The sequence below is a fragment of the Lonchura striata genome, chromosome 3 (assembly GCF_050655825.1).
Source record: "Lonchura striata isolate lonStrDom1 chromosome 3, ASM5065582v1, whole genome shotgun sequence".
In the NCBI taxonomy this organism is placed as follows: Eukaryota; Metazoa; Chordata; class Aves; order Passeriformes; family Estrildidae; genus Lonchura; species Lonchura striata.
In genome coordinates, this window is record NC_140705.1 from 11,327,307 (window position 1) to 11,352,044 (window position 24,738).

The window sequence follows — 24,738 nt, forward strand, 5'->3', positions numbered from 1 at the left end:
CTCCCCATGGTGTTTGCCAGCTGATTTTTCAAAGATAGGATTGGTCAAAAATATTTGGAACTCATGTAATTCTTCCCCTTAACCCCTGTTCTCCTTGCAAACAGGCCTTGGTTTTGGTATCCCAAAGCTTTGGAGTTCAGACATCTGCCCATGACCAAATCCATAGGAAGCCACGGGTCAGGTAAAATTTAATTAGCAATAATTGTCTTCCATTAACTTGAGGCAGAAGGAAATTCTCCTGTTCGGTCATTTTCTGTGGAAGCCTGGTGACACTGCTAACTCCCTGAATATAAGATAATGTGTCATATGTTAATATATGCTATGTGGTGTGTCTTTCAGTTCACTAAAATATCAGAGGCTTTCATGGGTTTTATTTGCAAAAGCATTTTCTGGCACTCATGGGGTCTCTTTTAATGTACTTTTGTTTTGTGCTGCTAAACTCTGGCCTCATAGGGGAAAAAATAATCTTTTAATACTATTACTCAGGGCTGTCCAAATTCTAAAAGCTTTTTCCTCACCCCAGCCCAATTTCTCTTCAAAAGCTGAAAATAAAGTTTAGTAAAACAAACTATCCAATAAAGATAAATATGAAGTATCATAAATAATTCTCTTTCATACTTTGTCTTCCTAACAGAGCTCAGAAATATTCCAGAACAGAATGAGTTCTTTATGCCAAGATATTATCAACTCCCCACACCACATATTAATGTGAAAAACCTAATTATCTTAAAATGTAATCTTTTAACTTGAACAACATTTACTACCCATCCTCCTTTTTTTCTACCTCCTGTGCCTACAGTTAATATTTTTAAAAGTCATAACTACTAATCATAAAACAGAAAATAAGAGAAATCAGATAGATACAGAATATTTCTGTGTCTTTATCACTACCCTTATGACAGTTCTTTGGGTAGAGTTAAAACCTCTACACTTAGAGGTAGTTATTCCATACAATGCCTCCTCTTGGGCCAACTGCCACATGACCTTTTTTCTGTCCAGTCACACATTTTTCACTTTTTTGGAGACTTTTATTGAATGGAGGCTACATTTTTGTACCAGAAGATGTTTCAATTCAGAAAAGTTATCCCCTAAACTCAGGGAAAACAAGTCTGTCTGAAAACAGCATTGCACTGGCTATTTACACTCTGGCCAATACTGCATTTCAGTGAGGGGACATATGCTGGGTAACATATATTAGAAATTTGTATTGCCACAATAATTCATCATGGTGTATTTGGCATGTTTGACATTAGAAAAAGCTGAATATAAATTTCAAATGCACATTTCATTCTATAATTCACCTCAATGGTGACTTGCAGAAATTCTTGACTACTGCTAAAAAAAAGATTAACAGCTGGCAGAAATGCAGTATTATTCAACCCTAGTATAAGGGGCACACTTAAAAGGCACTCAGAAATATCCTGAAATTTTATCCTATCTCTTTTGTAGCAGGAAGAAAATTGATAATTTGAGTCATATATCAATTTGATTAGTAAAAGAAAACATAAAACTAAATATATAAATAGTTAAATATATAGGGCAAGAAAACAAAATGTAATACAAATTATAATAAAAATAAATCTTCATATAGTGGAAAAAAATAAGGACCAACCCTTGGTCTTCTGTTTTCTAGACTTCAGGATGAATATCAAAGCTAGAAGAAGAGTCACACTTTCAAAGTAACCAATAGATTTCAAAAATTCAGCATGCTTCAACCTGTGTGACTTGAGCAGAAATAAAAATATGGTATTTTAATAACTCCTACAGGAATGTGAAAGAGAAGCAAAAGTTATTCTTGAAATGGCTGAACACAAAAAGATAAAATCAGAAACAATATATACATTAAAATAAACAAACAAGAAAAAGACTTCTAAAACAAAACCCCAAAGCCCCCCCCAACCTAAAACTCAAAGCAAAACAAAATCCCACCTTGTACTCACATACTGTACAAATTAGTATTGAAAACTGAAAATATAAAAAAAAATTACTTTGAATAAGAATTAAACCAAACTTCAGGTGCATTCCTGCAATGTGATGAATTCCACACTTGTCTTCTCACAGGAAGCTTTCACCAGAACCTGGAAATTCCAGCTTTGTTCACAGGGACTGGGATCTACATGCAGGGGAATAAATTTGGTATAAAACTGGGGAGGAAACCAAAGCAGCCTTTATGCTCAAGCTCCATCCCTTCATCCTTCAGCACAAGAACCTCACAAAACAAGAATATTGACAGCTGAGAGACAAAGTCTTCTGTCAGCACAAATACAGCTCAGGTCACAGCTACCCACAGAGCACAGAGGACTGAGAAAGTGGGGTAATTAAGGAATGAATACATCTACAATTTGCTTTAAAGGGCTTTTTAAAATCAGTGATAACAGTGCACATGTTAAACATACTACTGATAAACTCTTAAATGTGAGAATTCTACAACCAGCATGTGACTTCAAAAGGCAAACAACATCCTGTTGTGTACCAATATAATTTATTATGATGTTCAAGATTTCATGGCTGTATTGAATTAGTAGATTTAAAATATCCATAAGAGGCTATTTTTGAGAATTTTTCCACACTGTCAAGCTGTTGTTCCACTGGAGTAGATTAAATATGAGGTTGATACATGGGTAGTGCCAGTTTTAGGAAGATTTAATGAAGTATATTTCATATATTTTAACTTCATTAGTAAGACTTCACTTACAGACAATAACATAAATCATTAAATAGGAAGAAAAGAACAAACTAAACAAGATCTGTGGAGCTGTATTCATTTTTCAATCAATCTGTGTGCATTTTTCCCTTTCCATGTGCAATCTTCACAACTAAACCCAGGATAAGCAGCCTCTGTCTTCAAAATGCCAATATGGTTGAAAAAGATTATATCAAATAACAAACTAGTATCCTTCATTTCCCTGCATTTTATATAGCAATCTATCTTTTTTGTACTCAGGCCCATTCTAAAATGTTCCACATCTTGTCTTTTAATTCTGACTTTCATATCTCTGATGTCAGGCAAGGATGGATCCCTTGGCAGTCCAGAGGGTTCTGCTAAGCACTGAAAATGATGGGGAGGTGTGTTCTCTGGCTTTCCTGACTGATATATCAGTAGCATTTTAAATAATAAATTTTTGACCTCTTAGAGGATGAAGAATGTCTTGCAGAAAGTATCCACGATATCACATTTTTTGTTGCTGTTAAGAAAAAACTTTTCTAAAGAATTAATCAAAAATTAATCACAGGAAGAAATTCCAACAACTCATTTAAAAATGAATATTGATCAAAAATAAAATATTACCTTTAAATTCTATTTTTCTTATCTTTTTCCCTTTACTGTTACCTTGCTTTTGAGATCTGTATCATGACACTAATGCAAAGAGTTGTGATTTTTCCTATGACTTGATGTGAACATTTTTCCACTTTTTAAGTTTCAATCTCTTGAAAAATTTTGGAGTGGATAACTAAATAAAGGCAAAAGTACTGTTGTTGTGCTATATTATCTCCTCACATGGTGGGATGTGATCAGAGGGAATTTTAAAAGACATTTGACAAATTGCTCCTGAGTAACAAAAGGACAAATGCAGATAACAGCAAAATTGTTTTGTTTCTAGAATATTCTCAAGAAACAACAACATTTTCCTGGCAAACATATTGATCTTCACTAACACATCTTTTTACTTGAGAGTTAACTCAAGAATGATGGAGAAAAGCTCTGCCTTTAATGATGATAAAAAATTTTCAGAAAGAGCTGATGCTAATGAAGTCATAGATATGTGAATAACAATGCTAAATTACACTTGTATAAGTCTTTCTGCATTCAGTGAATTTATGAAATTGTTCATTTCATATTTAATAGCAGCTTAATATCTGAATGTAGCTTTGCTTAACACTCATTTTAAGTTCAAAAAGACCAAAGTATCTCTAGGAACTTCCCACATTCTATAAGTGGGACACACTCTTGTCTTCCCACAGTAAATCACTGCAAAAACCATGAGCTGTGGGAACTCAGATATCTCCTCTAGCAATAATAATAAATCTACTGAAGTTTTCTGCAATAAATGAGGGTCACAGTAAGTTACAGTAATTTAGAATGAGCAATAAATCCTTCTGTCTAGGAAATGTTTATTCTAACTACTAAATAACATTAAATCATTTAAGAACTTCATGAAATACATAATTTTGCTCCTATCAACACTATGCTACTTAATTTTTATGTAATATTTAGTCCCATGTTAAATGTAACATACTGGAAGAACAATTCCTCTGATCATATTGTCAAGTATTTGAGATAGCTCTGTATTGAAAAAATGTTCTTTATTATAAATTTACTTTGATTATCAGTTAATCAATGAATTGCAGAACTTGAGGTCTACTTCTGCTTCCTTGTGAACATTGATAGAATCATAGCACAGTCTGGGTTGGAAGGGACATTAAAGATCATCCAGTTCCAGTCCCCTGCCATGGGCAGGGACACCTTCCACTAGACCCAGCTGCTCAGAGCTCCATCCAGCCTGGCCTTGAACACTCCCAAGAACAGGGCAGCCACAGCTTCTCTGGGAAAATTGTTCCAGTGCTAGACCACCTTCACAGTTAAGAATTTTTTTTCCCAAAATCTAAAACCTACCCTCTTCCATTCCCCCTTGTCCTGTCATTACATGCCCTTGTGAAAAGTCTCTCTTCATCTTTCTTGCCCTGAGCCCACAGCAGCACCTTGCACTTTGTCTTTTAAACCAGATGGAATTCCCATAGTTATTCTTTGTGACTGTTCCCTCTTTTACACATAATTGCATGAGTATGAAATCTATCACCAAATCTTATCAGACTGTCTATTCTCAATTCCTGCAAGCATGCTACTATAAATTCCAAAGAAAAATATATAGAATCTGTCTGCAATTCACTGGTTTGTACAAATATTTGAAGAGAATGAAGAAATTAAAAGACTGCAGTCATACTTGGTCTAAATGAGCCAGTTCCCCAGCTAAGAAATTACAATTGTGGTTTAAAACTGTGAACAGAATTATGTGAAAATTCATGTAATTTTTTTTGTATTTTAAACTATTAAGTAAAAGGTAATAAAAATAAAAAGGAACTATATATGAAACATTTGTATTTTGTCATTTAGATCATGCAGAGATGCATTTTGGTTTCAGGTAATTCAGTGTTTATCTATGTTGTGAGAGGTTTAAATATATGTAAAGCATATTTGGCTGTAACCTACTACTTTTGATGTCTTCAGTACAATTATTAGTAGATTTTTTTTTAAATTTCTTAATTAGGACAGTTACATATTCTTTAATATAAAGTACACCATATTCTGGGTCATGGGATTCTTAGGCATGTAACTATATCTGTCATGATAGTTTAAATGAAAAATATTATATGTTAAAAATGAAAAAGCAGTTCCACTACTAAAATTTTTGACTGTCTCATATAAAGCCAAAGGTAAATATAGATCCAAACACACAGACTGAAAACCAGAAATAGCTGACCTAGTTAGGAACTGCATAAAACATCTTTCATGGTAAATTTTATTGTGGACAGAAGGTTAAAAGGGAACCCTTTAAGATGTTGGGATGGTTCATTTCCATTCAGAACATTACATTGTGACTTTACAGGTAGTTTTGGTATGATAAGGCCTTAAGCCTTTGCTGAATGATACACCCTGATGCAGGTTGCATCATTGCAAATTTGGACTGTTCTTCACAGGCATGAAAAAATTAATGATCAATTTCTGCCAGGTTTATCTTGCAGACATGTAGAGCACAGGACTGGTTTGAGTGCTGGTGCTACTTCAGCATACCAAGGTCTGTTGTGCTCTACTGAGACATCTGAGATCTTTTAGACCTGAAAGTGATGCCCCAATGCCATTGGCCATTTTCCCTTCCTATGGACAAATATCCTTTTGTCCATCCCAAATGTCCTCTTGTGTTAGCATTCCACCCTGAATCCCTCCAAGAGGGCTGCAGTTCAGCTCTCAAGGCTGGGAGGGGTCCCTTGGTGAATGGGTGGAAGCTGCATCAGCTTCACATTGTAGAAAGCACTCTGGGTCTTTGCAGATAGAAAGGCAAATGTAATGATGCTGAACAGGTTCCAGATAGTCTGAACATCCAGATATCAGTTCAACACCTCACACTTCTCACATCTTAATATATGTGTGATGAATGTTGAGAACATTTAAAGATATATATATGGTTTGGATTTAAGCACTAGGTCTGTGGAAGAAATTAGTATGTAATTTCTTTTTCTTAATAAATCAAAGGAGAACATCTATTTTTATGTGTTCTTTCACATGATAAGTTTGCAGGTGCAAAAAAGTGTAAATGTATTTTGTTTATGATCTTAGTTCAGTTATTTTTATGTCAGTCTAGAGAAAATCCCCATAAATGTCAAATCTGTCTGCACAGTTTTATTAAACCACTTTTACCACGCTATTATGATCTTTAAAAATAGCTCTTTATTAAGAATTTTTTTACACGTTTACTTTGTGAGTTTGTTAAAGTAAGACCTTTCGTCCTTGAAAACAAAGCCTGTTCTGATATCCTTTTTTAAATATTTTTCTACCTAAATGTGTCCTGGAAGTCCTGTAGTAAATTCAAGTATCAGGATAAGAAAAACTTATCAAATGTGAAAAAAAAGAAGACCCTTAGGGGCAACTCTTTGCCTATAGTAAAAGCTATTATTCCCATATATATCTGTGTAATTACTTCTCTATTAATTTGCCTGCTCACTTTTAGCTTTCCATTATCACAAGAAGTATTTGATAAAGTGTCATGTAAAGCACTGACTAATTTAAAGATATAGAAAAAGGGGCTCAGCCAGGTGACTGAGCAGTTGGCATTAGCTTTATAAAGAATAAAAGCCTTTGTTTATTTAGAAAGTCAGAATGGTGTAGGGTTGAGGACTGCATGGTGCCCAGAGGCTGCTGAATTCAGAGCTGCTGTGGGTCAGGCAGCAGCAGAGCACTGAGCCCCTGGGCACTGCCCTGACCTGCAGCTCTGCCTTGCACACAGGGAATCGTGCCCCAGGCTTTCTTGGACCAGCCTCGTTAGGTCACTTGGGTCAGAAGATAAAAGCAAATTCAGTATCTGAAGTAATGCTTAGGGAACTCAAGTCCAAAACTGCTCTCTACAACTTTTCTCTCTGCCTAAATTTAGAAGTAAATAAAAGAAAACCTCTTTCAGCACTACCAGAGCTGACTTTAACCTTGCAAAGCAGTTTTGTTCCATATAACTGATGGTACCAGGACTAACTGATATCTCAGCAATTAGCAATAGGCCTATTGTAGAGGTAGAAATAGAGATTATAGAGACAATGGATCTTGTCTACATTAGACAAATACAAAATAAATAATAGAGAAGAGAGGAGGCTGGAGGGGTGGGAGGGCAGGGCAGCCCAGACCTTCTGTATCATTTTGACAGGAGAATAACTTCAAACACATCTGCCCAGAATTACTAGCATGGGAAAAGAGACAATATTAAAAAAAAATACAGTGTATAGGATCAGTGGCCAGGTTTCTCATTTAAGGTCTAGGAGTTCTGATTTCTGACCATGTTTCCTATGTATCCTCCTAATCACACAATTCCTGTCTAGTGGTGAAGTACTAAAAAGAGCTTGGGTAAGCATGTTCAGCTGTGCAACTACCATGGAAGATGAATGTCTGAGCAGCACTTCTAGAGCTGCTCCTAAATCAGTTAGTTAAAGCTACTCTTTGTTCAATAATGAGCAGACAAAGACCCAAAGCCCAAGGACACAGAGACATCAAGACTTTCACTGGAGACCCAAAGGGAAGCACAAAGCTTGGAAAAGTCTCTTTAAAATTTTACCTTAACTCAGTTAAGGACAAGACTGAATCTCCACATTTGTAGTCTAGATGAGGTTTCTGTCCTTCAGCACCTACCCTTTAATCTCAGCACAGATATTTTTTTTCTCCCTATCTGTAGTTAAAGTAAATGAGATTGTTTGATATTAAGCACACAGTAGAAGCAGAAACATGGTTAAATGTATTGCAATATAGAGGTTAATTGATTTCACATGGCTCCGAGACTCAGTTTGCTGTTAGAAAACACAAACAAGGGGTTTCTGTGCATGAGAGCCTCCATTTCTCTCTGTTTCAGTCTTCAGTGACTCCTTTAAAAAAAAACCAATTTTGAATTCTTTGACACCTGTGTTGATGCAAATATGGCATAATATAATTAAATGAGAGTTTCATGTCAACATCATCTATACAACTGTAGTCATAAACTTTTACTACGTAGGCAATAGCTGAGAATTTATTTTGCCATAGAGAATTTAACTTGCCATAGTGTTGCTAACAGTCTCAGTTGGCTTTTTTTACCTCAGGGCATATGCCAAACACCTGGGCATGTGGATGGACAGTAGTGCTCATCCTTGCTCCCAGTGTTCATCTACAGCTGGTAGGTGTTTCTTGGCCTTTCATATAGGACTTTCAGATTGTCAGTTTTCACAGTGTGTGATGAGCTGAACTGCAATTCAGTTCTCATTCTGCAGGCAAATTTGTCATTTTTGTCACTGCAAGGAAGGAAACTAAAAGTTAGATGCTGCAATATTTTAAGTCAGTATTTGGCCTGGACCAAAAGAGTTTGTTTTGGTTTGTTAAATGATATGCAGTGTGACTTAGGTATCTTAAATTAAACTGCTTTATGTCTGCTGAGTAAGAATGGCTTACCAGGTGCTTGCCAGTATCAATCAAACCCGCTTCAAGGACATTTTGAAAAGTAATTGCAGTGCCAGTGACCAGTAAACATTACTATTGAGCCATGTTCCCATAAATAACCCTGCCTGATAGAGTTTTATGGGAACAAGTTGTAGACTGAGTTAATTAAGAGGCACTGCCAATAGAATCTGGATGAGTACAATTGGGCCATCAGCAGGATCTGATAAAATGCAAAAAAAAAAAAAAAATCACAATGAAAATTTAAATTATTATATTCTACTTCTGCATTGCCAGAATCACAGTTTCAACATATATAAAGATCAAAAAATACAGTTACCTCTTAAAATAAATAGATTACTTTTTTTATGTCTTTGGCACAAGCAAAGCTTCAGTCCAACCCTGTCTGGCTGGCTGAGTGCTGCACACATAGGTAGGTCCCTCATTTCTGCAAACCCTGCTGCACTGGAAAGGTTTTGTTATGTGTCCCACAGCCCATCAGGATTCATCAGTAGCACAGCTCCATTTTCAGCTAATTACTAAATATGCTTCCCCAGTGTGCTCAGAGACCAAATTCAGTGACCTGCATGGCCAAGTTGAGAGGCAGTGCATGCCTTCAGTGAAATCAGCAAGAACTATAATGCAGATTGTAAGTAGAATTGCTTCCCAAATTAAACTGTTATTTCTGAGTATTTAAGGTTCATATTTTCAGGGAAATTCTTCACTATTCTTTTAAGAATACTGAATAAATTGCTCACTTTTTGAGGAACACTAATTTGACACATGTGTAGGACTCTGAACTGCAGGTGCCCAATTATTGCTTCTTTACAGAACAAAGACATTCAGTCATTTTAAAGGAAATCAAACACAAACAGCTATAAAATAAATAATTTGGAATGGAATCGTAGAAATAGAGGTCATATAACTCAGCCTTCCACTTGAGGCAGAACCATTCCACACTAGATCAGGTCAGCTATGCCTCTGCTTAGTTGAATATTGAAAATCTTCCAAGAATTAAGACACCACAGACTCTCTGGGAAAACTTTTCTTGGACTTCACAGTCCTCTCAGTGGAAAATCTTCTTCTGATATCAAATCTGAACCTTCCTAACTGCAGTTAAGAATCATGAGTATTTGACATAACATTGAGTATTACCAAGAAGAGTATTTTTATTTACCAGTGTCAATACAATCTACCAGTTGCATATTTACAGTGCCATCTAAGGCAGTCTGCATCACAGACTTGAAAAAATGTTTTTATTTTGGGGAAGGTCATGAGTCAAGAATGTAATGAAGCAAAGTCTGTAGTTTCAACCTGTGGTCCCAAGATTTCTAACTGTTTCTGGATGTCTTCCAGACATTTAAACAGTAAATAAATAATAATAATTTTAAAATCCAGTAGTCAGCATGGAAATTCTTAATTTGTATTTAAAAAAAGAGAACAGCTAACTGAAGTGAAATTTATTAAAAATTATATTTCAGTGGTTTGGACTGGCAAGCTGTACTTCTCTGTTTTGTTAAATCTTCTTGTTAGATCATATGTAAATAATCAGAATTCTACAAGAATTCTTCAATGTAAAATTAAGCTATAGTTAGCGATTTTATTCAATATACTGTTGTGAAGAAAAAAAAAATTGGTTTTTTTTTAAAGTCTCATGAACTTCAAAAAGAAGAAAAAGCTAAGAAAATTCGAAGACAAAGCCAGGTAGCAACTTAAGAAAGATATGAAGAATCTGGGGGATTGCTTGGGTTTTTTTGCTTGTTTGATTGATTGTTTGGTTGGTTTTGGTAGGTTATTTGTTTGGGGCTTTTTGTGGTTTATCTTTCTCCTGCATGCAATAGGAGTCTCACAATTGACTTCAGAAGGATCAATTGAGTGATGGAGTAGAACAGCACAGTGAGTCATGTTTTACAGAGGGAAAGACTGGTTAAAGGTCAGTGTTTGGGAAAAATAGGGATACTTCTCCTCACTTCTTGTGGTGTGAGAAATAGCCTTAAGCAAATCACTTCCCCGTCCTTTCCCTCCTCTCACTGCAATAATAGAATACTATTCTTCACCTCATAGATAAAGCACTGCATGGAGGACAAGTGTGCCATAAAACCTTGAAGTATGACAGAAAGTCAAAGCCAACAAACATAAATACAGGCAATGGCATTGAAATACTTCACTTTATCCATTCTTTTTCTTTTTTTTTCTTGAATGACATGTGGAATAATGACTACAAGATCTCTTGTCTGCTAAGCTGACATTTCCCTACGAAGTGGTGAAGGACATTGCCATTAGAGTTTTTGTTTTTCCAAGTATTTCAGCAAGGATTGGATTTGCAAATCACTGATATTCACTTGGAAAGTTACAAACACAGGAACTGCAAATAAGGTAAAGTGTTTTTACCTGAAAATTTCCCCACAATGGAGTATGGAAAATGCTATTTTGCTAACTCTGGGATAATGCTGTATAAGTCATTACTGAAAATGATAACTACTGGAAATTAATGAAGGTTCTATTTAGCATTCATATTGGCTTTTTTAGGACTTTTTTCCAGTACTTTTGATAGTCAGGAGGCAACAAAGATTCCCTGTATTTCCATTTTTCCACTGAAGAAAGTTTAAATTGATTTCCCTTCTTATCTAACTGTATATAAGTAAAATGCTTCCTTTTCATCTCCAGATAACACTCAGACCTCCATAAAGAGGTAGTCTGCATGGAGTATTCACAGTACAGAATAGAAGGAAATAACAGTCTCCAACCTGAGTCATTAGACTAAAATTTCTTCATGAATTTTGACAAAAAATTAAATAGCTGCAGCTGGTGTTCATAGCCATACTGAGTGTGATCTTTACTTTCTTAAAAAAATAGTCCATTTTAAGTAGGTATTTTCTGTTACCTTATCTCTTTCAGTACAGTTCCTTTAGCTGAACCTGTACAAAATAACCTTGAGGAGTAATTCTTCTAAGCTACATATCCATGAAACAATAAATTTAGGTTTTGCATCTATCTTTATGATCATGTTTACTCAAAATTAATTATGATTCTTTTCCTCCCAGCTTCTTGCACACCCCCCAACCTCCTTGATGGTGGATCAGTTTGAGGAGCAGAAAATATCTTGATGCTGTGTAAGCACTGCCCAGAAATTAATAAATAAAATATTCCTGTGAAATCATCACTGTTTTCATCACAGATCCCAAACATAAGCCCATACAAACTACTGTGAAAAAATTTAACACTATCCCAGCCAAAACCAGCACAGTGTCAAAATCTCCACACAGATATTCAGCATCATGCTGCAATTCCATCATTGAGATTCAGCTTAGTCGTAGTCCTTATTAACATATTTATGAAATAGGACAGATGAACTGCTAGATTTATGTTATTTGCTGGAGTAGAAGAAATTATATCAGAAAGGTTGAATTTTTAAAGGTTTTGTAGCTTTTACAAAATAATTTGAAATTAGGAAATTATCTACCTTAATCATTGAATCAAGTTACGGGTGGGGGAGGTGGGGGATGAAAGGAATTTTTTAATCACCTCTTTTCCCTGAATAACACCTAATAAAACTAAAAAAAAAAAAAAAATTAAAAACTTAAAGCCAAAATGCTCTGTTTCAGAAAAATTAAGTTTGAATGTGTAACTGTTTTCAGTTTAGAGCTGGTGGCATAGTGCTGATCCAGTTCTTCCTATATTCCTAGATTTTTTTTCCTGTCTGGTTTTCTGGAGCATGCAAGATTGGCCAATCAAAAGAATACAAACAAAAAATTCCCCTCTATTGCAAATATTCTCAACTTTAAAGACTACTTTAGAGGAAAGGACAAATTTGGCTTCAGTGGTGCAGGGATCTATGGGATCTTCTGGTACTGAGCTAAATTTAGAGCCAGTTTAAATTCTGCTATAAATAACAATTGCTTGTTTTGAGAATCTTTAAATTGAAGCTCTGTGTGTGCAAAGATGTTTGTTATGCAATAGACTAAACATTTACAGAGCAGTAGCTACATTCTCAAAGTTATGTCAACACTGAATTACACAGTGTCAAGGCAATTTAAAAAGTCTGGAATTTTAGTCTTCTCCTGGATATGGTATTGGAATATCTCATCTGGCCAGGTCTACTTGCTTCTGTTGCATTTTATTGACTGATTACTATGTATTAAATGTTATGCTGATATTCTGATATTTTAAAAACCATGGCTAATTGCCTAAATGGGTCTACAAAAATAAACGTGTATACGAAATTATCCTTTAAGTCATTGTGATAATTAAATAACTTCAAAATGGAGCTCTGTCCTCTCTCATCCCCTCTGATTTTAATGTGATGAAGAATTAATTTCTCACTGGCTGTTAGTTAGAGAAGATGATGGACTTCTTTCCTCCTAATTCCTGCCCCTTACAGAGCAAGACTATGGATGTCCAGCTGTTCAAGAAGCCTGACACTCTTTCTGTTATAATTCATCCTGCTAATGGCAGAGATCCATGTATTTTACCATGTTTCACTGTAACAAAGAACAGAAAAAATGAAAAAGAACTGTACCTGGGAAAATCCCCAGGCCATATTCAGGGCAGAGTCTTTGACATAAAAAACTGTACATCACGTAAAAAACAAATATTTTCTCCAATACTATTTGTTTTGTTGTTGTTGTTAATGTTAGGTTTATTTTATCATCATTTTTAGGTTTTTGTCATTGTTGTTAATATTTCTTGGATATATGAACCCTAAGGGTCACTGTTTTTTTAAATATGGGTTTTTTTAATATGGATTTTTTTTTCTCCCTATATGGAGAGAATTTAAACTGAAATTGAAAGTCATAGCCAGTGGCAATGAAACAAATATAACTTAGTTAAGTTTGCCATGACAATTTCTGACTGTAAATCATGTATTTTGATGAATTAAATTTTCTGGAACCTGTACCATACATTTCTTTTTCAAATGCAAAGAATTGGAATGAATTATCATCAACTAGTGATGATGAAGAAATTAATTAAATCAGTTCATTTCCAAAGCTGAACCACAACTTCCAAATTATTAATTTATTTATTAAAATAGTGTAATTTCTTAGTTATGATTACTTTTCTTTATAAGCAGATTGACAGTCCCCCAGGCTTATGATGTGAAAATCTTAATCAAATGGATAATTAAGTCCCTCCATTCATGATAGAATTTAGGTGACTGAGTGAGCAGTTTCACTGAAACCCACAAGGATGCTACAAGAGGGAACACTGGTAAATTTTCCATGGCACTACTTCTTGATCTCAGTGTGTCCTTTAAAGTCCACATGGAGTTCCAATAGGCACCTTGGAATCAAGAATCTTTCTTCTCATTGCCAAACTTCTGCAATAGTACTGTAGCTGTGTTAGCCTTATATTTAATGAGCTAGATTTGGATCAGATATGTCAGTTATTTAGGTAATTTTTAGCAACTTAAACTTCACTCATTTGCACAATAAATGAAATTCTTATGTGAGAATGGGGGAAAAGCCTAATTTTCATTCCAGCTGCAATAATATCTACAAAATCTATAAATTTAACATCATCAAGTGTGCAACTGCATTTTGAAAGAAATGTGTGTGTATATATCAGCGTAGTTGAGAAATATAAATTGAAAAGCATCTAAAACTCTCAATTCTGAAGTATTTTAATTTACACAAATTCTGGTCATACAGACACTAATTCCAGATGTCATCAAACTCTGAGAAGCCAAAATAACTCCTGCTTTTATCCATGGTAAAGTAATGTAGGTGGGAGCTGGAATTGGTCCATAGCATTTGTTTTGGTTTAGATATTTTTTTCCTCAGGATAGCAAGACTTTTTACCAATTAGTTCATGAACCCAAACTAAAAATGTACATTTTTTGTCTCTTGAGAGATGTCATTACATCACTAAATTTTCTGACATCTCTACATGTTTTGACAACTCTCTTAAAGAGATCTGAAGAATAAGACATTCTTGAAAAATACAAAGTTTTTCTGGACAATATGTCAGAATGGAATTCAGCTTTATTTTAAATGATATTTAAAATTAAGTACATTATTTTCACCTGCTCTCATATAGTCTAGAAGGAGGCATTATCTGTTGAAGAATTCTGTCTCAGCTTACTCAGGGTCATATATACATCAGGTCATGGGAGTTGCTTTCAGATGCCCTGCATTATTTCTTCTCTAACAATCTGAAAACAGAAGTAGTGCAAATGACTAACAGAGTAGAGATCTAAATTCAGGGAAATAAAGTTACAGGAGATCAATCTGACCCTCCATATCCATTTTCACTTAATAGCCATAAGCAGCAACACTCGTAAATTCTGCCTTACAGGAATATGGGCAATTCCTCTGTTTAGCATTCCTACTGTATCTTGTCTCCAAATAAAAGTTATTCTTGGTCAATCTAATTGATTTAGACTCAACTCTGTATACAAACAAATCATTCATTTTTCTCATTCGGAATTATATTTATCATTTGTCACTGTAAGATCTTTTCCAGTGTCCATACTGTGATTCCTTGTATTCATTACATTTCTCTTCAGAAAAAAAAAAAACCAAACAAAAAAAAAACCAAATAGACTATTTTGGTTGTAAGGGACCTAAAACAATCATCCAGTCCAACTGCCTGAGCACTTCAGCAATGACCAAAAGTTAAAGTGTGCTCTTGAGGGTATGATCCAAATTCCTCCTAAATATTGACAGGCTTGTGGCGTTGGCCACCTCTCTAGGAAGCCTTCTGGTGCCCTCTCAGTAAAGAAAAGCTGCCTAATGTCCAGTCTAAATCTTCCCTGGTACAGCTTAGAACCAATCCCACTTGTCCAGTCCCTGGATGCCAGGGAGAGTCGCTCAGCTCCTCCCTCTGCACCTGCTGTCCTCAGGAAGGTTTGGAGAGCAATGAGATTGTCCCTCAGCCTCCATTTCTCCAGACTGGACAAGCCCAGAGCCCTCAGCTGCTCCTCACAGGACATTCCTTCCAACCCTTTCATGTGCTTTGTTTCCCTCCTCTGGATGCATTCAAGGACCCTCACGTTTTTGTCCCAGCCCTACCCATGGTGCCCAAGGGGAGACTGCACCAACTCTGAAGAAATCAAAGATGTATGAATATTTCTGTGTGAGTAATGTCTACTTTTTCTTCTTCTCTTTTCATTATTACATGAAGTCAGTATAAATTTGTGCCCAGCTCTGAATAGATAAATATTTGTGGCTCATGTGTAGGCAAGCATTTATGTATCTGGCAACCCTGGCTCTCAGTGGCAGACCAGGAGTGAGATGGGATCAATATTCAGTCTGCTATGGGGGAACTCGGTGACTCAATGTTTGCCTGTCATCACTTCCTTTGCAATTTGGAGTGTCCCAAGTGCTTTGGAATAACGAAAGTTGACATGATAGACTAAAACCCAGCTCTTGAAAGAGGTGAATTCAAGAAATATTTACTGCAGTTAATATCTTTGTTAGCAAGATGGCTCTAAGCAGTTACGCTGTGACTAAGTTGTAAAATATAATGTATGGGAGGAAAGCTAGACATCCAGTTATCTTGGTAACTGTGGAGAAGCTTTACAAAATTTCTATCATGCTTAGATATTACTCTACCACAACAATAAGCCATAGACACTGGCTTCAGGGTTTGACTTGATGATCCTTGTAGGTCCCTCTCAGCTCAGAATAGTCAGTGGTCTTGCACATACACACATACATAGGTGGATGCATAGATTAAATAAAATGTTGCTTCACTGGGTTTTTCAAAAAAGCTTTTCCCATTCTGTTGGGTGGCTACGGGATGTTCCTTCTTCTTTGAGCTTGGCATTGGCCTGTGAATACAGAACTAGAAGGTCTGCAGCTTTGCCCTTTTTACTGACTCCCTAGGAATTATGAATTCACTCCCCAGGGAAAACATGGAATAGGGAATGGCAAACCTAATGGGTTTTCCATGAGGATAGATCCCAATAACTCAGCTGGAGCAGCACTGCTGGGACTGGTGCCAGAAGGGCACTTACAACAGAGCCTGAGCTCAACTACAGGGCTGTGTGTCTCCTGCCTGAGCAGAGTGAGCCTCTGCACCCCTGCATGGCTGGGCTCTTCCAGGAATCCCTCTGTACAGAAACTAATGCTTTAGCTTGAGAAAAGAACTATCTGAAGGTAACAGTGGTGAAATGTTCTTGCTTGTCTGAGTTTTAGCACAGCAACAAATACTTTACCCTACTTGAAATGTTTAGTGTATTGCTTCTTAAAAAAAACTACATCATAACCCTTAGCAACCAAAGAGTGAGTGCCCTCTTAAAAATTAATCACTAGGAGAAGGTGTGTGCACAGAGCTGAGGGTATTAAGCTGTACAGACAATAGATAGCTTGATAAAAACATTTTGGCAGAGAAGTGGTTCAGGTGTTTTATGTGTCACCTCCAGCTTTAATCTTGACTAATGGACTTAATGAGGTTTTTTTTGTTGTTTTTTTTTTTTTTTTCACCAGCCAGCAGAGTGTTTTCTGTTCTTTTCATTAAATAAGACAAGAAAAATCCCACATCCTCATTTTGAGATTCTCCTTCTCATCTCTCACCAAGAGAATGAAAGACCAAAATGGGTCTTATAAGAACTTTGTGATATTCTACACATCCTTAATTTACGCTCTGTCCTAGCAGCTCCTGTACAGGACTTTATTAGGTACTACTAGTTCATTTAAAAAAATATATATATTAAGAAGGAATAACGAAAACTAATTAGGTCCTTAAAAATGTGTGATGCAATTTAAGGCACTATAGACGCTTGGAAAAGAGGTACCAACAGAAATGCCAGAGACTCTTGGGCTGACTGCAGCCCCCCGGCAAAGTTTCCTGGAGGCCAGGAAGAATGTTCTAGGAAAAAAACTGCTTATGTTTGTAAAGTAAAAGAGAGATTCAGGCTCTGCTATATAAATGAAGTAGATAATAAGTAATAAATAAAGTGAATCTATGTGGTGACATTTTTATGCAGCCTTAATGTTTAGATGGAAATTGCTGCTGAATCTAATGGGTTTATGGAATTTCATAAGAGGGTCCATTATGTTCATCATGGCATGAATGCAAAAACTAACTCTGCTGTACAGAAAAGCAGGTGTCAACAAGAAATTGGGATTCACACTTTTTTCTTGCACTTAAATTTCTAAGTTTTATCTTTCAAAAAAGACATCATAGCTACTCTGCTTTGGCAAGGGAGAGTGAGGAGATTCTCCCTTGTATTCAGTGGATCACTGGCTAACCCATCTATTTGGGATTATTTTTTATTCTTTAGGGAGGGCTTCATACTTTCATGGGTTTCATGGTTCATCAGCCTGGGGAAGATAAAAATTTTTATTTTCTATCTACATGGAGAATATACCTGGCTGGTTTGCAATATGACTGCCATCTGCTTCAGCAATTTTGCTCTGCAAAAATAAGTCTATATTTAATGGGCTGAGAGCACAATCATCTGGGGAAAACAAATGATAAGACCTGGATTCTAGCTTTTTTCATGAGGAGTATTATATATTTTATCCCATATAGGATGCATAATCAGTCCTTAAAATAGGTATCAGAACATATAATTCCCTGGTCTGACCCCAAATTACCACTTAGATTGGCAGAGTTTCTGCACTGGGCACAGAGCATGTCATAGAATATTTTTATTGGAAAAATTAATGTACTTGCCTAAAATTTATTTGAATATCTTACAGAACTTCCCTCTAAAACTGTCCAGCATTTTTAATTTGAGATTTTTGTCACATTAATAAATTCTAAAGATAGTCTTAATCTTATGTTTCACTCTGGCATTATATTTCTTTTATTATTGCTCTCAAGCTTAAAATAGTACAAAGGATAAGTGGACATAAACACAGGGTGAACATCAGCCCATTAATTGGCTCAAATTACTCCTAAAAATACTCCAAAAACATTAACTCTTCATCAATTTCAAGAGAAGGTTAGTTTTAATTAGGTATATTGGCAGCTGCATATTTGCAAAAGGAGAAAAAGCTGGATAAAGGTTTACCACAGCCATAATGCACCTCTTCTAAATGTAATTATTATATTTTGAGCAATTATATTTGCATTTGAATTTTTATATAATACATATAACTGTATATGTATGCACTTATATAGTAGACCAGTATATTGTCATACATTTTATGTGAGGTTCAATTTCCTGCTAGAAGAGAATCATCTTTAACCTATAGCTCACACTTACCAGCAAGAACAGTGTAATACAGTGTGCTGGGTCTGCACAGACAGATTTTGGTACCAGGGATGTTACCAGGGTGGCTTCTGTGAGAAGAAGCCAGAAGCTTCCACTTGTCTGACAAAGCTGGTGCCATCTGGCTCAAAGATGGACATGCTGCTGGTCAAGGCTGGGCCCATCAGTAAGGGTGGTCACAGCTCTGTGATGACATATTTAAGAAAAAACTAAAAGTTAGTGGCCTAAGTAATTGTGGCCGGAGAAGAGCAGTGAGAACATGTGAGAGCAATAACCCTGAAGACACCAAGGTCAGTGAAGGAGATGCAGAAGGTGCTCCAGGCCCTGGAGTAGAGATTCCCCTGCTGCTCATGGAGGACCACAGGGGTACAGAGCTTCATCTACATCCCATGGAGGATCCCAGCAGGAGCAGGTGGATGCTAGAGAGGGCTGTGATCCCATGGGGAACCCATGATGGAGCAGGTTCCTGGCAGGGACCTGCAGACCCACAAAGAGAGTAGCCCACTCTCAAGCAGGTTTCCTGGCAGGACTTGTGGCCCTGTGGGGAATCCACACTGGAGCAGCCTGTTCCTGAAGGACTGTACCCTGTGGAAAAATAACCCATGTTGCAGCAGTTCATGGAGAACTGGTGCTTGTGAGACGGACTTGCACTGGAGAAGTTTGTGGAGAACAATCTCCTGTGGGAAGGACTCCCCTCCCTTATCAGCAGAAACAAAGTGTTTCTGCAAAATAACCCCCATTCCCCAGCTGCCCTCATGGAGAAGAGGTAGAGCTTTGGCAGGAGGGAGGGGGGTTGAAAGGTGTTTTTAATATTTATTCTACTTCTCTTTATCCTGCTCTGATTTTGGTAATAATAAATTCAGATAATATCCCCAAGCTGAGTCTGCTTGGCTCATTATGGTTGAGAGTGACCTCTCCCAGTCTTTATCTCAATTCATGAATCCCTCTATTTTCTCTTCCCTTACAGTTGCAGAGGGGAGTGACAAGGAGGCTTTGGTGGGTGCTTAGAATTCAGCCAGGGTCAACCCCCTACATACAGTTAACAATAAAATCTTTAGGCTAGGGTTATTTTTATGCCCACATAATTTTATAAGACTTTTATTCTTTATTTTATGGGACATTCAAATACTTTGATTCTGTATGTTATTCTTAAATCTACTGCACAATTGTAATTCTTTGTAACTACCTACTAAAGTTAACTGGTCCCTCAAGAACACTTGGGAAATTAGGACAGGACAAAAGGAGAAGCAGGACATAATATCTTGGTGCCTTTGGGCATTCTTCTGAACCTCCCCTAAAGCTCCACCTTGGCTGCAGGTGACAACACTCCTACAGATACCAATATGTGGTAGAGCAAAGTCTAGCAGTGTTGAAGCTTTTGCTAAGCAAAACTTGCTTTGGTTGGAAAATCAAATCTTAACACACACAGAGAAGCCAGAAGAGTCTGTCTTGGCAAATGGAAGAGGGTTTAAAACCACCAGCACTCTGAATGCACTTGTTCCATCTCTAAATAAACACTCCAGTGTTGTTAAGTTGGCTAAAGGTAAGCCAGGCCATTGCAAGGCATCATGACACTGCATAAAGGTCCAGATTTCTTACCCAGTCCTCTGTATTTCAGGAGAGAGAAATTCTATACTGCATAAACTCATCTGATCACCCAATGCCTTTCTTCTCTTCCACATTAAATGATGAATCAGATGATTCTAATCAACTGAGTATTGACTTTAACATTGTCTCATTTAACTCTGAAGTCTGACTTGGTTTTTAGACCACCGTAATTTTTTTCCTGCCTAATGAGGGCTCCGCTCTTACTACTGCTGTTTTGAAAGCTGTGTGGAAGTACATGGAGCAAGAGAATATTCTTTTCCCTGTTCCTGTGTATGACCTGGGCTCAGCAAAAGCAGAACTGCCTCTTGTATGCACAATCTGAGAACCACAGACTGTTTAGTCTTGAATCCTAAATAAGAAATTGCTAAGAAAATACAGAAAATCTATGAGAGTGCTTTCCCTTCAATTTTCAGATTCATATTGCCTGGAAGAAGAGTAGAATCTTTTAAGGAAATTTAGGTGCTGAGCCTAAGAAACAGTCTTGAGTGGAGGGCACTATTTTACAATTAATGCAAAATCATGCTCTGAAATGCAATGCTCATATTTCTGTAGAGAGCACACCCTACAGCAGATCAACACATCACCCAGCAGAGTCACTTCAGCACATATATATGTGTAGATATTTTCTTAATGCCAACAAAAGTTGGGAGAATAAACATATTACAAATCTTTGATTCTTTGCATGTATTTCCTCCTTTAGATTAAATAGTACTTCTTTTTTATTACTTTTTAAAATTTTATTTTAATTTACTCTTTTTCAAGGAAATTAATTCATATCCACAACCAATCTTGAAACAAGTCACCTGAATAGGGTAAGTAGATGACTGTAATCAAAGAATGCCATTTAACAGTCATAGGAGCTTAAGGAGAATAGAGATTAAATTTGGAACTTCTTGTCCTTTAATGAAATTTAAATAAAGTGATCAGTTTAAATCATTCAAAAATTATCTCTGCTTATGATGACAAATCATCCACTTATTGATTTGGTAATGCCTCATCAGAATTTAGGCTGGCCCTTAGTCTCTGCCAGAGCTTTACACATTTCTCTCAGTTCCCAGCCCTGTGCTAAGATAATGCCTGATCTCAGTCACAACAGCACCAAACAGAAAAAACTCCACTGAACAGAGCTAAGTGTGACCAAGCAACTCTTAACATCAATTCAGCTGTGTGTGTTCTTGCTTCAGGTACAAACATCTCCACTCCTAATAATATCACAAGCACAGACATTTTACACTGTGTTCTTCTGCCTTCAGGGACATACCCACTGTGAACAAAGATAAGTGATCCTGAACTTGCTTTGTCTGAGCTTCACAATAAACAAAAGTGGTTTAGGTCTGAAGAAGTGTGGCCACATTAGTTCAGCGCTGCATTCAAGCTGCTCCAGGCAGTGTCACAGTGTCAACTAACATGGCATCTGTGGGGGCTTTCAGACTCTAAAATTATTTTGCATACAGCTGCCCATGCAGACGGGTCCTATGGCTCTTCTAGTGCACCTCTGTCAATAAATTAAACAAAGAATGTGGGCAGAGGTGCAAAAGCAGCAATTTGGGCACTGTATATACACACTGACAGAAAAATTCCTGCAATATTTTGATACAGATAGTCTCTAAAATGACACTTAGGTACAATTTTGGAACTGTCACAGACTTAAGACCATTCCTAACAGCAATTTACAAGCAGTCACCCAGTCCCAGGACTCAGGACAGTCTAGTAATTATGGTCTGACCATGCCACCTCTGGTCACAGATCCAGGAGCATACTCTACCCCTACTCCAGCTGACAAGACATTTAACTCTTGATAGCACTCCACTCATGAATGTGGCAGCAGCTCTCTGGCCAGAGAGAGCAGGCAGACTTTCCCAGGCATTTTCCCAGGGAAGGCTGGGAGAAGATCAGAGAAAAGAATGAGAAACTATTCTTATCTTCACTTGTTGCCCCTGCTGTTGTGCACATGTGGAATGTGTCATGGAAATTTGTTTACCAAAGGGTGATTTCTTAATTGGACACCGGATGGTGTTTGGATTGATTGACCAATTAGGTCAAAGCTGTATCAAACTGGCTGTAAGGGTTACTGAGTTTCTTAATAAGTATTGTATAATATAGTATAAGAAGATACAATAAAGCAATTGATCAGCCTTCTGCAATCATGGAGTCAATGCCAATTACTCCCCAGCTGGGGGCCTGTGGCAGCACATGAATCATCAGTCTTGAAGCAGCCACATTCAGATTTCTTTATCCAGGCAAAGTTGTAACATGATCTGAGAGTGGCTAGGCCATTATCTGCTGGCTTTATACATGCAGAATTCACTTTAAGGCTTGAGGCAGGCTGTTGCACTCTCTTTTTCCCAATTTAAGGACCTGATTTAACTCTCACTATCATGGAAATATTCTCATGAGTTTCATAAAAGGCAACACAGAACAACAATATAAAACATAAAAGACAACACCGAAAGTTGCATGGCCCAAGGAGTTCTTCAGAGGAGATACCATTGCAGCTGACTCCAGTAGTAGTCAGCAAACCCTCATTATATAGTTCTAATGAATCAAGATCTAGATATGCACACAATGAGTTGGATGCCTCACTTCACAGGTCAATATATTGGCAGAAGCATTTTCATTTCTAATCTAGTTCAAAACATAGACATAATACACTTCTTTTCTTTCCAAACTTTTCTGTTCTAACCACAAGTCTTTCCAGCAGAATTAAGTGAACTGATAAATCTGTCTCTGTTGTTATTATATTCCATTGATTAGTTCTGCTTCATCCCACAAGATCTGTACATGAAGAAGTCCCTTTTTAATAACTAGAAGTAATCTATTTTATGTTGAAAACAATACTAGGTGAAAATATAAAATTTTTATCAATTAATTTCAAAAGTAGAACAAATTATATTTTCCAAGTTCAGATACAGTCATCACCATTAGGAAGTTACTTCTCATCATTCAACATGTCATTTAACATTTCATACATTTTTTGAACTTTTAAGGGTTGAAAATGCTTTTTTACAGAGGACATCAAAGCCAAAAGACTTATAACCACATCCTAGGTGGGATGGTGATTAGGAGTCAATGAGCAAACTCTGAGAATAATGAATTCAGTGACAGGGCAATTCTTTATCTGTTATCTAGACAAAATTGTGCTTTCCCATTTCCTGCTGGATATTTGATAAATTGAGGCATATCAGAACTGTGTCAGTGAAAGTACTTGTGCAACAGCTCTGATGTCAATGGCAGAAGTTTTCTCACAGGAATTCCACTACCTTAGAATTTGATTCTATCTATGGAATCAAATGAATGAATGAATGAAATAAAAGAACAGTAATAATATAGCAAAGAATTACTGTGGGGATGAGGAGAGGAAGAGAAGGATGTTTGTGATGAATTATCTGAAATTTCTTCACTTGCAGTATAAATATACATTCTTTGGAAGCATTGAGGCATGGGGTGTTTTGGAGGCCTTTAAAAAATCCAAGCAAATACAGAGGAATAAAACCATGCATGAGTTAGAGAATGGTTTATTTTGCTAGCAGTTTTGTAATTTCCAGCAGCAAAACTTGCAAGTATTTTCACTTGAAAGCCAAACTCTAGTGCTGTAATGAAAACTGGCCCTATTCATGCTCACATTTCCAACAGCACTATTCAGAGTCCCACTTACTGAAGCTTCCCTAACACACAGGTGCAAAAGTAGCAGCTTTGAACAAAGTAAGAGTCTGTAAAACCTCAACTGGAGCTGTAATCATAACTTTATGTAGATTGGAGAAGACCTTTGAGTCCAACCATTGACCTCATACTGCCAAGTCCGCCACTAAACCAAGTCTCTAAATGTCCCATCTACACATCTTTTAAATACCTCCACAGGTGGTGACAATGGACATTCCCTGGTTTTATGGTTCTTTCCCTTCTCTTCATACAAACCCACAAAGCTGAGAGGGACAAGGTCACCCATCACCACTCTGTCATTCCCAGAGCACCATTTCTTCTGCTGAAATCAAAGACCACATGTGTACATTTTCAATTCAGAATAGATTTTGCCAAAAGATACATTTCTTCTCAAAAATGTTTCATAAGAAACATGTTGTGTTTTAGAAGAAAAGCTTAATTCTGCTGATTTTTGGGGATATTGAAATTGTTGAAAGAGTTTTCATGCCACTGTTTTATGTAGTTCATTTTTTTATACTTTAAAACACTCATTTTACAAGTAAGGGATATTACAAAAATTGTCATTTTATAACATGAAGAAAAATCACATGTAATCATGTAACAAACTCCAAAACATTGCAAACACAATGAATGAAGCATTTCCTTT